The 12,404-nt window shown below is 41.2% G+C and overlaps 1 protein-coding gene across 1 annotated transcript in view; it reads right to left on the bottom strand.

Annotated features, from left to right (window-relative positions):
• The window catches only part of smpd3 (sphingomyelin phosphodiesterase 3), a 75,040-nt gene extending 63,787 nt beyond the window's left edge, over window positions 1–11,253 (bottom strand). Inside the window, exon 1 of the mRNA XM_071489300.1 lies at window positions 11,099–11,253. The gene's annotated coding sequence lies outside the window, so the exon portion shown is untranslated. The remainder of the gene's footprint in view (window positions 1–11,098) is intronic.
• Between the last annotated feature and the right edge of the window lie 1,151 nt (window positions 11,254–12,404).

Genomic DNA, 12,404 nt, shown 5'->3' with positions numbered 1-12,404 from the left:
GATTGTTCACCTCTATTGTTCATATAAAGATATTTATTGGTGCAGCTTTAAAAAATATATTTAACGTTCCTGTGGCCTGACTGCCCCCTCTTAGTTTTTAAGTCGTACACACACAGGTTCACAGGGTGCATCAGAGAAGCAGCAACAAAACAGCGTCTGTAGCCCGACTGACTGAGCAACTGAGCAACTGTGGCCAAACGACAACAGGTCTGGTTCCAGTCCGTCTCCAGTCTTTCCTCCTGGTTGCAACAGAACCCAATCGATGCTACCAGCTGCTCTAGTTGTATCTGTAACTCTGAATTTTGAACCTACTAAGCCATAAAAGTACCTTGAATTAAACTGTGGGAGGCTGAGAATAGAAAGAGAATGAAGGAGGAAGTTGGAAATCACGTTAACATGCAGCACAGAGCCGCAGCCCACCCTTCCTCATTGTCATCTTTCACCTCAGCGCCTCACTAATTACCAAACAGGGCTGCCGCTCATCCTCTCTCCCCCAGCCCTCAGCCTCCAGCACACATACACATTCACTGAGGTCAGAACATGGCCTCGAGTCTACGCAGGTAATGAGAGACTGCCTGTGTAGTTTTATCCTCCTGTTTTCAGTGTGTGGTTGGTTCTCCCTGAATTTCTAAAGCCAGATGTGTGCGTCAGATGTGGTCGACACACACACGCGCGTGACTCCACCCAAAGTATCCCTTTTTGACCTCACACAAGAAGTAGATTAGGGCCTTTGGGAGACAGAGCAGGAGTGCACCTCTGGGTTAGACAGAAAGGCAGCACCACAGAAACAGAAGTGTTTTAGTTTCATAACAAATAAAAACTGCAAAGAAATGGAGCCAAGCATGATGAGACAATAGTGTGAATGATGTGGGTGTGTATGATTTAATCAGTTAACAGGGTAGATGACTGACAGCATACACACACACACACACACACACACACACACACACACACAGTTTCCAAATATAAACCTCAGACTGGAAGATTAACTCAACCAAACTCAAATCCTGCTCTCTGCGTCCTCTCGGTCGAGGTAAAGACAGCGGCCCAGCGGTGAAAACATAATCTCTCCATGTTCACACAGTCTGTTCACACTGACCTGCCAACAGCAGCAGGCAGGCAACCAACCCCCTCTCCAGCTCCCCCCACACACACACACACATCCACTGCACAGCTGTCCACCCTAAATGTAGCTTCAGTGAGACGCACATATTTCGACAAAATGAGTATAATCCAGAGTAAATATCGTTCAGCCAATCTCATTCAGATGGATTACAAAGAGGAACTGTTCCCTTTCCAAATCCTCCCCCAGAAACCCCAATTTGAATAAATTTATACTATAATCTTAGGCCTAATGTTTACATTAGTCAACAGAAAGTAGTCACTTACCAAAGCCAGTGGATAAAGATTAGAATCTGTAACGAAGGCTCTTTAAAGAAGTTCAGTTGGACTGTTAACACATTCGGGAAGGCAGTTATCAAAATAATGTAACAGTACTGGTACAACTCGTTAAAACAAGGAAATAACTAAATATTTAAGATGACACACGCTGCTTTAAACACAATCACAAAGCCATCTGTGTTCACATGAGAGGTTAAATTAGCAAATCACTAATTAGACTGACACGTAGTATTTCTCAAAAAAGCGCTCGTTGGTCTTAGCTACCTTTTTGATTGTCATAGATACTGTGATACAGAGATGTGATTGTTTTCCTTTGGATATGGCACAACACACTTGTACTACCCATGACATGCATGAAAGACAACCTCACAAGGGAAGGTTTTAGAAAATAGAAAATAATAGAATGAATAAAAAAGATCCGCCCCTGCTCTCCCCAAACCCCCCGCTCAACAATAATAAAAATATAGGTGGGATTAATGACACTGCTGTAGAGGTGTGCCTGTCAGCAAAGACAGACATTTTGGTGCAGGAGCTGATTCTGGTTTTGTGCAATCAATCACATTGATCTGTTCTGAATTATAATCCTCTCTCTGTCTCAGCAGTGCACGGCAGTCACTGCTGATTTATGACACATACACACACATCCTCTGTGAGAATGTGGCAAAACATTTGGGATGTTGTCCGAAAAGTAGTCCTGCGGTGGAGTAGCTCCATCTCTGCTCCGCAATAAATCAGACATGAGACCTGTCATGTTGGATTTAAAACTCGTTTGTCTTCACTCTTCAAAAAAGTCACAAGAATTAAATATTAAAAACTAGTTTAAGGAGTTATTCTCCCTTATTATATATTACAGAAGATGTTCAGGAAAAGAATGGCTGGGTGTTAACATGCCTGAGGAAACACACACACACACACACACATACACACACACACACAGCAGTGAACAGGACAGGAAGGACACTAGTTCAACTGATGGTCACAGTTCCACCACCGATTGGATATCAGATTAGAACAATGGAACGATTTATAACACAGCTGAAGAGAAAAGAGAGATAGTGTGTGTGTGTGTGTGTGCGTGCTATGTATGACGCATGAGATGATTTATATAATCTCCTCTGTCACAGAGCACAAGTGATGTTAATGTGTGTCTGCCACATAAGTGTATGAGTGTGTGTGTGTGTGTGTGTGTGTGTGTGTGTGTGTGTGTGCTAAGTCGTAGTCACTGCAGTAGACAGTTGACCTTCATTAGGTTGTCTGCCCCTCTATTCTTCTGAGCTCGTTACTGTGACTTAAAACTTCCACTGATGCTGTTGTCACTTTGACTCCAAAGTTGCTGTGATGATGAATTCTTTAATATAAGAAATGGGGGAAAATCTGCTTAACATCAGGAGCCCTTCACAAATTGTAAGTTCTTTGCAGACTACCGCCCACTGTAATCCTGGATGTTTGCCAACCCCTGTCATGTTTATTTTCTGATTCCAGAGGAAAAGGTTAGAGAGCTACAAATCCATGAAAACCCAGGAGAGATGGTTCAAGTGGGATGTGATTTTTATACTATTGAAATGTGATAGGCGTCACTGACAACATGCAGGGCAACAGAGATAAATCAGTAGTTATATGTATTTATGCAACACTTGATGAAATGCATGTTTGAAACCGTTTTCATTGGCAACATGCCCCTCACAGTGACCCATAGAGTCTATAGATAACACACAACATGTGTCTTTTAGGACTATATAAATAAAACTGATTTGACTTGACTACAATCACGTGTCATTGTGTATTATTTAGGAATAGGGTTAATATTATTGTTATGTGCTGTTCTGCACATTGTCTTATTATGCACAGACTTATCAGAATTTTCTACAATGCAAAATTTTAATTGTCACAGCAGACAATCACATAAATGCACAACAAATAAGGACAATATGCAACAAATATAAATAAGATGTTGAAAAGCGCAGATATTAAAATCATTAACAACTATAGCTAACGACAGTAGTAATGTGTTTTCCACAATTCTTTGTGCAACAAATAAACTACATTTACTGAACATGCCAGTATCACTAAAGGAGGCAGAGAAGCAACGAAATATGAGGCACACGGAGCAAGAGAGATCAGGAGAGTGGGAGGAGAGAGAGATGCCATCGCTAACTGCTACAAGTAACAAGCAGATACACATTACACATTACAACTTTAAATAGAGCTGTTTTCTGAAATATACAACTTCCATATGTCCAGTGATGTTGGCAAACATGACATGCGGCTTGTGTGCTCAGTGCTTATTGTTGCTCCGCGACGAAAATGTCACTAAGTGATCAGGTAACATGAATGTGAAAATGTTACAACTATTTACCGGAGTGATGAAGTGGACAGATTCCACCCAACAAACACAGCTGCCTTTTCTCAACAGATGATTGTCCTGAAACACAGTAAGCATGCCATTCTAATATTAAAATGATCTACAATTAGGAGTGGGTTTTATTCAAGAAAAACACTCTATGCATGTAGAATACACCTGCTGAGTGGAGATGTTCAAATGTTACAAACTGATTATGTTTGTGGAAACTAAAAATAATCCCCAAAGATTTTGATGATGTCAGATTAAAACACAGCAGAATAACATCTCATGAGAGCAGGTTGTCAGGCTGCATCCATCTCTCAGCATTAGACTGCTATTCTTTGGACGACATGCAACCAAAAGCAATACAGTTCAGCAGACATCCACCCATGCTGGCAGCATGGGTGGATAGACAGATGGACAGATGGAGGACACAGAGAAGACATGAGGATGGCAGGATGGCAGACGTAAAAGAATGATGGGGGATGAGAGAGATGGGATGTAAAGGATATGCACCCAGATGAAGGCACGATGAAAAGATGAAGCTCCAACAGACTGAGTAGAAATGAAAGAGGGAGGAAAGAGGGTGGAGGAGAGATTGGATGTTGATACATGGTCTGGTCTCTAATCAGCTCTACAGGGTCTAATTAGAGCTAAAGTAGTCACATGCTATAATCATACAGTCCTTCTACATGTACATATTTATATAAGTATGCCCACCGTATGCTGCCTGCTAAACACAGCCTATAGATGGTTGCTTTAGAGTAGGTGCACTCCCTGACCTCCCTGCTGTAGTGTATTAAGTCAGTTAACCTCATACTTTGTCCCAGAATTATATTTCTATAGAGACTTGTGGAAGATTTAGGTAATGAGCTGGATTCATCTTACGTCAATGCAAAACAGTTTTACTTTACATTTCCCAGATTTTTAAGATTAATCAAAAAGTGTCACCACCCTGCACTGTCTTCTAATCCACGCAACCTCATACAACTGTGACATGAGAGTATACAGTGGCAGGAAGAAGTATGATTTTGGAATGAGCTGGTTTTCTGTATTAATTGGTCATAAAATACATCTGATCTTAGTCTAAGTCACAAATGTAGGCAACCTGACCAGGTCCAATGTGGTCTAGATGCAGAAAAAAGGAATGAAATGCAGAGAGCTGATATTGATGCTGTCAGTGTCTTATTGCACAGTGACTTTACAGTCATCACACAGCAAAATGATTTTACCGAATCAGAAGCTGTGAATCGAAAGCTAACTTCAAGAATCACATCATTTGTTAAAATATTCCCTTATAATTCTACTCTCCACCTTCATTCTTTCAAACTCAGTTTGAAATTCCTTTAAAAACACTGTTGAGAGTACGCAGAAGAAACAGGAAATGACATGCAATTGTCTACAGGGACTCTGTCCAATCATAAACAAGAGGTGTTGTCCTGCCCTTTCTGTAATGTGAAATATCATTTTGTTTTGTGAAATGTTCGACAGAGAAATGGCTAAACACAACCTGCTTTTCCTGCACATCCACAAAGGCCTGACCGATAAACTGGACATGAACAAAGTGTTTCATAGCTTTAGCTTTGGGAGTGATAGGCACACTCAGTACTCTGGAAAATATGCCAATGAGATACAGTATCTCAGAGTGAAAAATATAATGATCTGTACCAACAGCAACCAGGACGCTCTGTTTGAGTCACAATACAAATGACATGTTTCTCAGTAGAGTGCTGTGCACTGAAGAAGGCCTCTGCCCTATTCTATTCTACTTTGTTCTATTCTATTCATATTTAACTGACTTTAGCCTTTACATTGTGGATTGTCCTTCCCAGGGAAGTTTTTATGCAATTGCTTTTCTTTTAAGAGAAGAAGTTTGCAGTGCAATAACAATAGCTATGTAATTCATGTGTGCAATAATTCCTTTGGGGATTTGATTTTATAGGTGTAAAGTGTTTAATATTATGTTATTCAGCAGGCTACCCTGGCACAAGAAAACCAATAATGTGAAGTGAAGTGAAGAAGAATCTTCTTTTATGTAATAAAGACTCACTAATTAGGAACAATCATAGTGGTTACTGGGGAAGAGAGATTCAATAGGTCGAGAGACATCTGTGACACGGAGACTCAACAAAAGGGTTCAACATATAAAATAAAAACTCTTTATAGCACTATACTTAACAGTACCACATTTTTAAACAAATGCACAGCTGCTGCAGCTTTATTCAGGAATTCTGTCCTAACCAAGCAGACCTGAAGAACTTGTCATTTTATAGTGGGTACACAGCAACATGCTGACCAGATATTAAGTAGGCTGTAGGATCTGGATGACAATCTGAGGGAAAAGCTCATCTGAAAGGCTTTCAGTGAGTGGCTGCCTGTTTGATCTGCTCAACCGACGCCACATAACCAGTCCACGTATGGCAGCTAGTAAACCATATGGTGGGAATCATGAGCGGTTACACCTGACTTCTGAGGCTCCTAACTCCTAACGTCTGTCTTTATGTATGAATAATACATAATATAATAATATAATACTCAATACTATTCTGTTTCGTTCAGTAGTAACAGCTCAGTTCATGCAGTCTGCAAGTAAAGGACACTGTGACAACTTCAGTGGATTCCACACATTGGTGACATATGGGAAAGTGTGTCTTGGTCATAAATCCACAAAGATTCCAGTAGTTGTAAATGTACAAATAATACTGACAGAAAAATGACCAGAAATATGGCAACAAGTGTGCAGAAGATTGATGTGGCTGTATAAGATGTTGTAAGATGACTTACAGAAGTAGGAACTCTTAATTTGATGTTTCCCTGGAAACTGCTGATACAGCTTCTGTGTCAGCTGAAAATAGCAACAGTGGGCGTGGCGAAACACATCATCAGCAAGAAATAAAATAATAAGAGCACAGTGTCAAACTGAATGAATGAAGTGGAACAAAGAGGCGAGTCAGTCCTATCAGCAGGCTAACATGAAGCTGCCAGTGTATAGAATTTCAGCTTCTGACCTCTTTTTGTGCCATTTTGTGAAATTATCATTAACACTGTATTCTTGTGCAGCACAACACACTCTTATAATGAGAAGGTTCTAAGAGAGTCAGCCACAGCAGGAAAATCTCACACCATCACACCTTCATGATTTAAAAATTGACAGCATAAGCCCACAGGTATCACACATCCTTCAAGGTTTGCAGTGGCTGATTTGAAAGACAGCAGGCAACCACTCAGCTGTTCACAACAACTCTTTCATCTCTGCTGAACTGCTGCACAGGACAACAGCATTAGGACAGGTATGGATTCTAGCTTTAAAATGACGTGAAAAAGATGTCTGAACTACCTTTCTGGTTGAGGTTTCTTGTTTGACCATGGATCTGAGCAAGAAAGCAATCATAAAAGAAGACTGTTCTGAGGGCATATTTCTTGTTAATAAAACTCAGAATAAAAGTATCAGGACTGCAAACAAATGTCTCGTTGCTTTTGGTCACAGACTTTGGAATTTTGCTTTTGAAGTTAAATTTTGCATTATTTTGCATCTCATAAGTTTGGGTTGCAAATATGTCCTCTTTGGTTGTGCGTAAAAAAAATAATACATGTATCAGTAAATTTCTGCTGGCTCAGAGTCAGAATCAGTATCTGAATAAGAAATAATTTTACTGTTATTTCAACGGCATCGCACATACCCCAACAACAGAAGAGATGGGACAAACTTATATATGCATTAACGGGGGCAGTGACAGCCTGACAGTGGCCAACCACGATCACGGTCCCGAAAAACTACATATGACACTAATGTCAACTTACCTCCATCTAGCTCAACACGCAATGAGTTCATCTCCAGTCAGTGTTTATGGTTGGAGCAAGGGAGGGAACTGTGTGCAAAACCATGCTGCCGTCCAAGCCAAATCAAAAGAAATGCTTGTCTAATTGCAGACCCCGCCCATTATATCCAGTTCCAAAAGTTCAATAAACTCTGTTCAGACTCATATGAGAGAACCTAGTGGAGGGGGGTACAGGAAATAACAGAGACGCAGCAGAGCGCGAAGGCCCAGTAGTTATATAAAAAAAATCTCACCTGTGTGGCACTGCTGAAGACAAGCATTATGAAGAAGCAGAGGAGTGGTGGGGGTTTGCTCTTCTCATGGCCTAACATGCTAAATCTATTTGCTAATCTGGAACAGAGGTTTGAAAATGTGTGGTAAGAGGGTAAGAGTCCTTGAGGAGCTACAGGAGTCCTTAAGGAGCTCAGAGGAGTTCCCCGCCAGTGGACAATTTTTTATTTATTATTACAAGTTTTATTTAAATGTAGTTTAGTACAGATAAACCTAATTACATAAATAACATATCACAATAAATAACCTAGTATGTAATAACTCTAAACTAAACTAAATTCTATCTCCGAACTTGACTGGATGCAGATTGAAATGCAGAGACAAAAAATGAGCTGTTGCAGAACTGGATGGACAAGATGAAGCTAACTTGTGGTGAGCCTGTGGAACAGTGGATGGAGCCTTATGTCCCACAGGGAATATGAAGAGTCAGTCATGAAAAGAACCTGTGCTTTTATCTAACTGGGAATCGTTTTAAAGCCACACTAGCAGTGTGACTTTAAATATGGCAATGATGTTTGATAAGTCGGTCCAGACTGAAATACCTCGTCTAATCAGTGGACTGACTTCCATTAAACCTTTGAGAGACACTGCACAGAGGATAAATCCTACTAACTTTTCCTCTAGTTTATCTATGAGGTTGACATTTGAGACTTGAAGTGAAATTGCTAGCCATCAAATTTCATATTCCCCTCAGATAAATTGTAACAGCTTTGGTGAGCTTGTGACTGTTAGCATTGTTATTGTGATCGTGCTAACATTCTTATGTTAGTATTTGGCTCAAAGCACTGCTGTGCCTAATTACAACCTCACAGACCTATGGAAATCAAATTATAAAAAAAGAATTTGCCTGCCAAAAAAAAAAAAAAAAAAAATCACAGGGCAAAGCCTCTGGCATTCCCAAGGTAAAGTATAAAGTCTTCAGCTTATAACAGTGATTTCAATAGACTGAGCGAGGCTTCAGTCAGCCAAGTGTTATCACTTGATGGGCATAGGGGTGTTGACAGCGGCAGTAAATCATCTACAAAATAAATAACATTCTGATGCGTCCTTTAAACAACACAGGAGCTTTTCTGTAGCAGCCTCTGAACTCTGATCTTTCTGTGAAGAGGCACAGGGACAAAGAGTCTTTTAGAAGTGGATACAAATACATGAACTGAATTGTCATCCCACCACAACTGGTGTCAGCACCATTTAGCACCACAAACTTTACATAAACCTCTCACACCAATGCTGGTATTAACCACAATTACTCCATCTTATCCAATTACTCCATGTTTCTCTGCCTGCACACAGGTAGAGACACCAGATCCGGTACTATCAGGTGTCACTGACCCCCAACCTGCTTGCCCTATCAACCTGCCAGCTCCACTAAACCACCTGCCTGCTCAGCCATGAACAGGAAGCCAGTAAGCTGGACAGCCAGGAGCCCTTTTGGTGCATGTGGATAGAGAGAAGGGGGGGTGGGGGAGTTGACATTGCTGCATTTTTTCCAACACCAGAGAGTCCATAGGACATGTGAGGTATCATGCAGGGTTAATATGTTCTGAGCTTGAACTAAACATTAGTCTGCTCATTCTGTCTCCTGATGGAGACACTTTTATTTGACAAATGACAGGTCTAAAACTCCCACTTAAATAAACAGACAAACATTAACAGGCACTCAGAGGTTTATGACTAACACTATTTTCATTTAGAAATATCAAAAGGTGATGATTTGAGCTTTCGAAGTGGCAAAGAAGGAGATGTCACAACTGAAAAGGTTAGTCTCAAGATCATGTTTCAAGATGTGGACATATTGTGAAGCCTTCTGCTCCTCTTGCAGGCTGGATCAAAGCCAAGAACTGGATTGAGCAATTCACAGAATCAAAAGTAAACATGGCACATTAACTAAAGGTACTCAGCCTTCATCACAAACTGGACTTGTGTGGTTTGGATTCCTATTCTGGGAACTGCAAGTCAAAAACTCAGGACATCCTGGCCTCTGCTGCTTCAATTTTGACCATTCTTTGACCAGTCCTACTGTCTAGTCTCTAATGGAAATGTGCATCTAAATGGCTGGAATACCCCTCTAATATCTGAAACACAGGAAGATGGCATTTGTACATGTTTGACAGCTGATATACAGTAGATGTGAAAAAATAGCAAATTAGATGGAATATGGTCTCTTAAACTATGACTTAATACAAAAAGAAGGTTCAAAACACTGACTTGGACTGTGTTATAGTGCCAGAGCTAAATCAAAGAGACAATAAAACTGATTGCCAGTTGCTCCCTCTAAACGTACGTAGACAGAAGACAGGAGAGGAGGGGGGAGGAGAGGAGGAAACAAAAAGGAGAAGAAGGAAAAGAGAATAGAACCGAGAAAAAAAGAGAAAAGATATAAGAAAGCAGGGTATAAAAGATGAAAAAAGACTATGAAACAAAAAAGGGAAAAGAGCAGAGAGGACAGCAGAAAACAGAAGAGGAGAGAGAAGGAGAGGAAGAGGAGGAGAGGCCAGCCAGGCCACACCTAAATGTACTCTGGATTCAAAAAAGCAACATCTCTCAGCAGATCCACCAGTTCCTGTACTCCCACAAGCTGTGAGGCTCTCAGCTGCCAAGAAAGCCAGTAGCAGCCTGGACACGAACCGACTGGTCCCAGTATGTCTCTGTGTGAACCAGTAAAACTACTACGTGTGCTAGTACTTAGTCTAGAATAGTGGTGTTTCAGTCCCTGTCAACCCGTTTGAATCTGAGGAACATGCACACACATAATGCTAATAATAACAATGTTGCTGTGCTTTATTATATATTATTATTATTATTATTATTATTATTGATAGTAGGAGTAGTAGTATAGTAGTATTTTTCTTCAGTTGCAATAACTTGCTTTTCTGATGTCAGGCATTCATGCAAAGACAACAGTGAGAGAGAGGGAGAGAGAGAGAGAGAGAGAGAGAGAGAGAGAGAGAGAGCATCTCTGACCATTGGATCATGCAAATATGAGTCAAATGTTTTACCCCGGGCAGGCACAGGGTAAGACTTAGGCGCGGCTGTAAGTCTTGCCTCTGTGGACATTCAGGGACTGTTAATTACAGACAGCAGGGATATATCTGTGCTACTACACAACCATAAGTGAGATGATCTCCCTGGGCAGGATATCACTTGTGATTTATGAACGTTTCTAGCCCAGTAGCTAACCATGTATCCATGCCTGCTGTTTTCCGACACATTAGACAGAGCGATAGAAAGAAAAGAGGCGACTTACTTGTTGGAAATCCCTCCCACATGGGCCTCAGGGGATATGTAAACGGTGCAGGTATCTTTTTTTGTTCTGTGTCCTTCTGAGGCTGAGCGAAATCCAGCGTTGGGAGAACGGCTGATGGCTGCGGACCCACCGAGCCAGCGAGCGGCCGTGTGACTGAGGAGGGGAGAGGTTTCTCTTCAGCACCACACCGCTATGAACAGCTCCCGCTGACGTCACTGCCTAGCTACGACGCCACGCCCACTTCTCCAGAGAGAGAGAGAGAGAGAGAGAGAGAGAGAGAGAGAGAGAGCAGTGTTGGGGTCCATGTGTGGAACAATAACCTCTGGATGGTTATGGCGGGATGTTGGTTCCACGTCAATGAATGATTAGTGGATGACATGTTAACATGTAGCTTATGTGTGAAACAGTAATGATCACTGCATTCATAAATCTGAACAGCACAAATAGTGACCCATTCATTAGTCTACCAACTACTGAATTATTAACTTCTCTTTTTGCTCACCCCCAAGTAAAGTGGAACATCTTGAGTTACTAAGTAGCTTCTCGTTATGGTTATGACAAGTAGACAAGTAGAGTTTTCACTGGGGTATCATCATCATATCCAGGCCACATATACATTAATATCTATGCCATATTCTGTTGCATTAGTGATGCTCAATGTAATAAACCAGTATGTACCAGTAAGTGAGCTCAAAGGTTCAATGGAGCTGTGTGGAAAAGCAATAAAAATGTCTTCATAGTGTATTTACATATTTACAAATGCTTCAATGTCTAGAGAACAATATCTCAAAAGAATTTTAAATCAAAAGCAAGTGGACTTGGTTATTTGTCTAGGAAGACGTTTCACCTCTCATCCAAGAGGCTTCATCAGTTCCTTCTCGCACCTGACCAGGCTGGGACTGGTCCAACTATCTGGTGTGGAGACCCAGGTATTTAACCTCAGGGAGGGGCTTTCACAAGGCTGATGATGTCACTGGTTCCCTTTGTGCTCCATGTGCCAACGACAGTCGTTAGAGTGACTGTCTTGGTGGAGAGTTGGTTTCCACTTCGTTAGAGCCCTATTGTGTTATAACGACAGTCGTTGGAGTCACATGCCACTTGTGAACAGTTGTTTTTCTTAGAGGTTAAATTGTTGAATCTCCTGGGAAGGGATGAAAGGGCAGCATTGTAAATTGGAGATAGGTGGTGTCTGAGGCCCCCTCCCCTGTTGAGGGATGGTTTCTCTACTTTCACATAGATGGCTTCTTTCGCTCCTCTTTCGAACCACCTGTCCTCTCTGTCCAGGATGTGTCACCAATGGCAGCAT

The sequence above is a fragment of the Trachinotus anak genome, unplaced genomic scaffold (genome assembly GCF_046630095.1).
Source record: "Trachinotus anak isolate AG129_WGS33_773 ecotype Australia unplaced genomic scaffold, CSIRO_AGI_Tana_v1 ptg000002l, whole genome shotgun sequence".
Classification (NCBI taxonomy): domain Eukaryota; kingdom Metazoa; phylum Chordata; class Actinopteri; order Carangiformes; family Carangidae; genus Trachinotus; species Trachinotus anak.
Note: the sequence above shows the minus strand (reverse complement) of the source record. Positions and strands in the feature narration are given on the sequence as shown.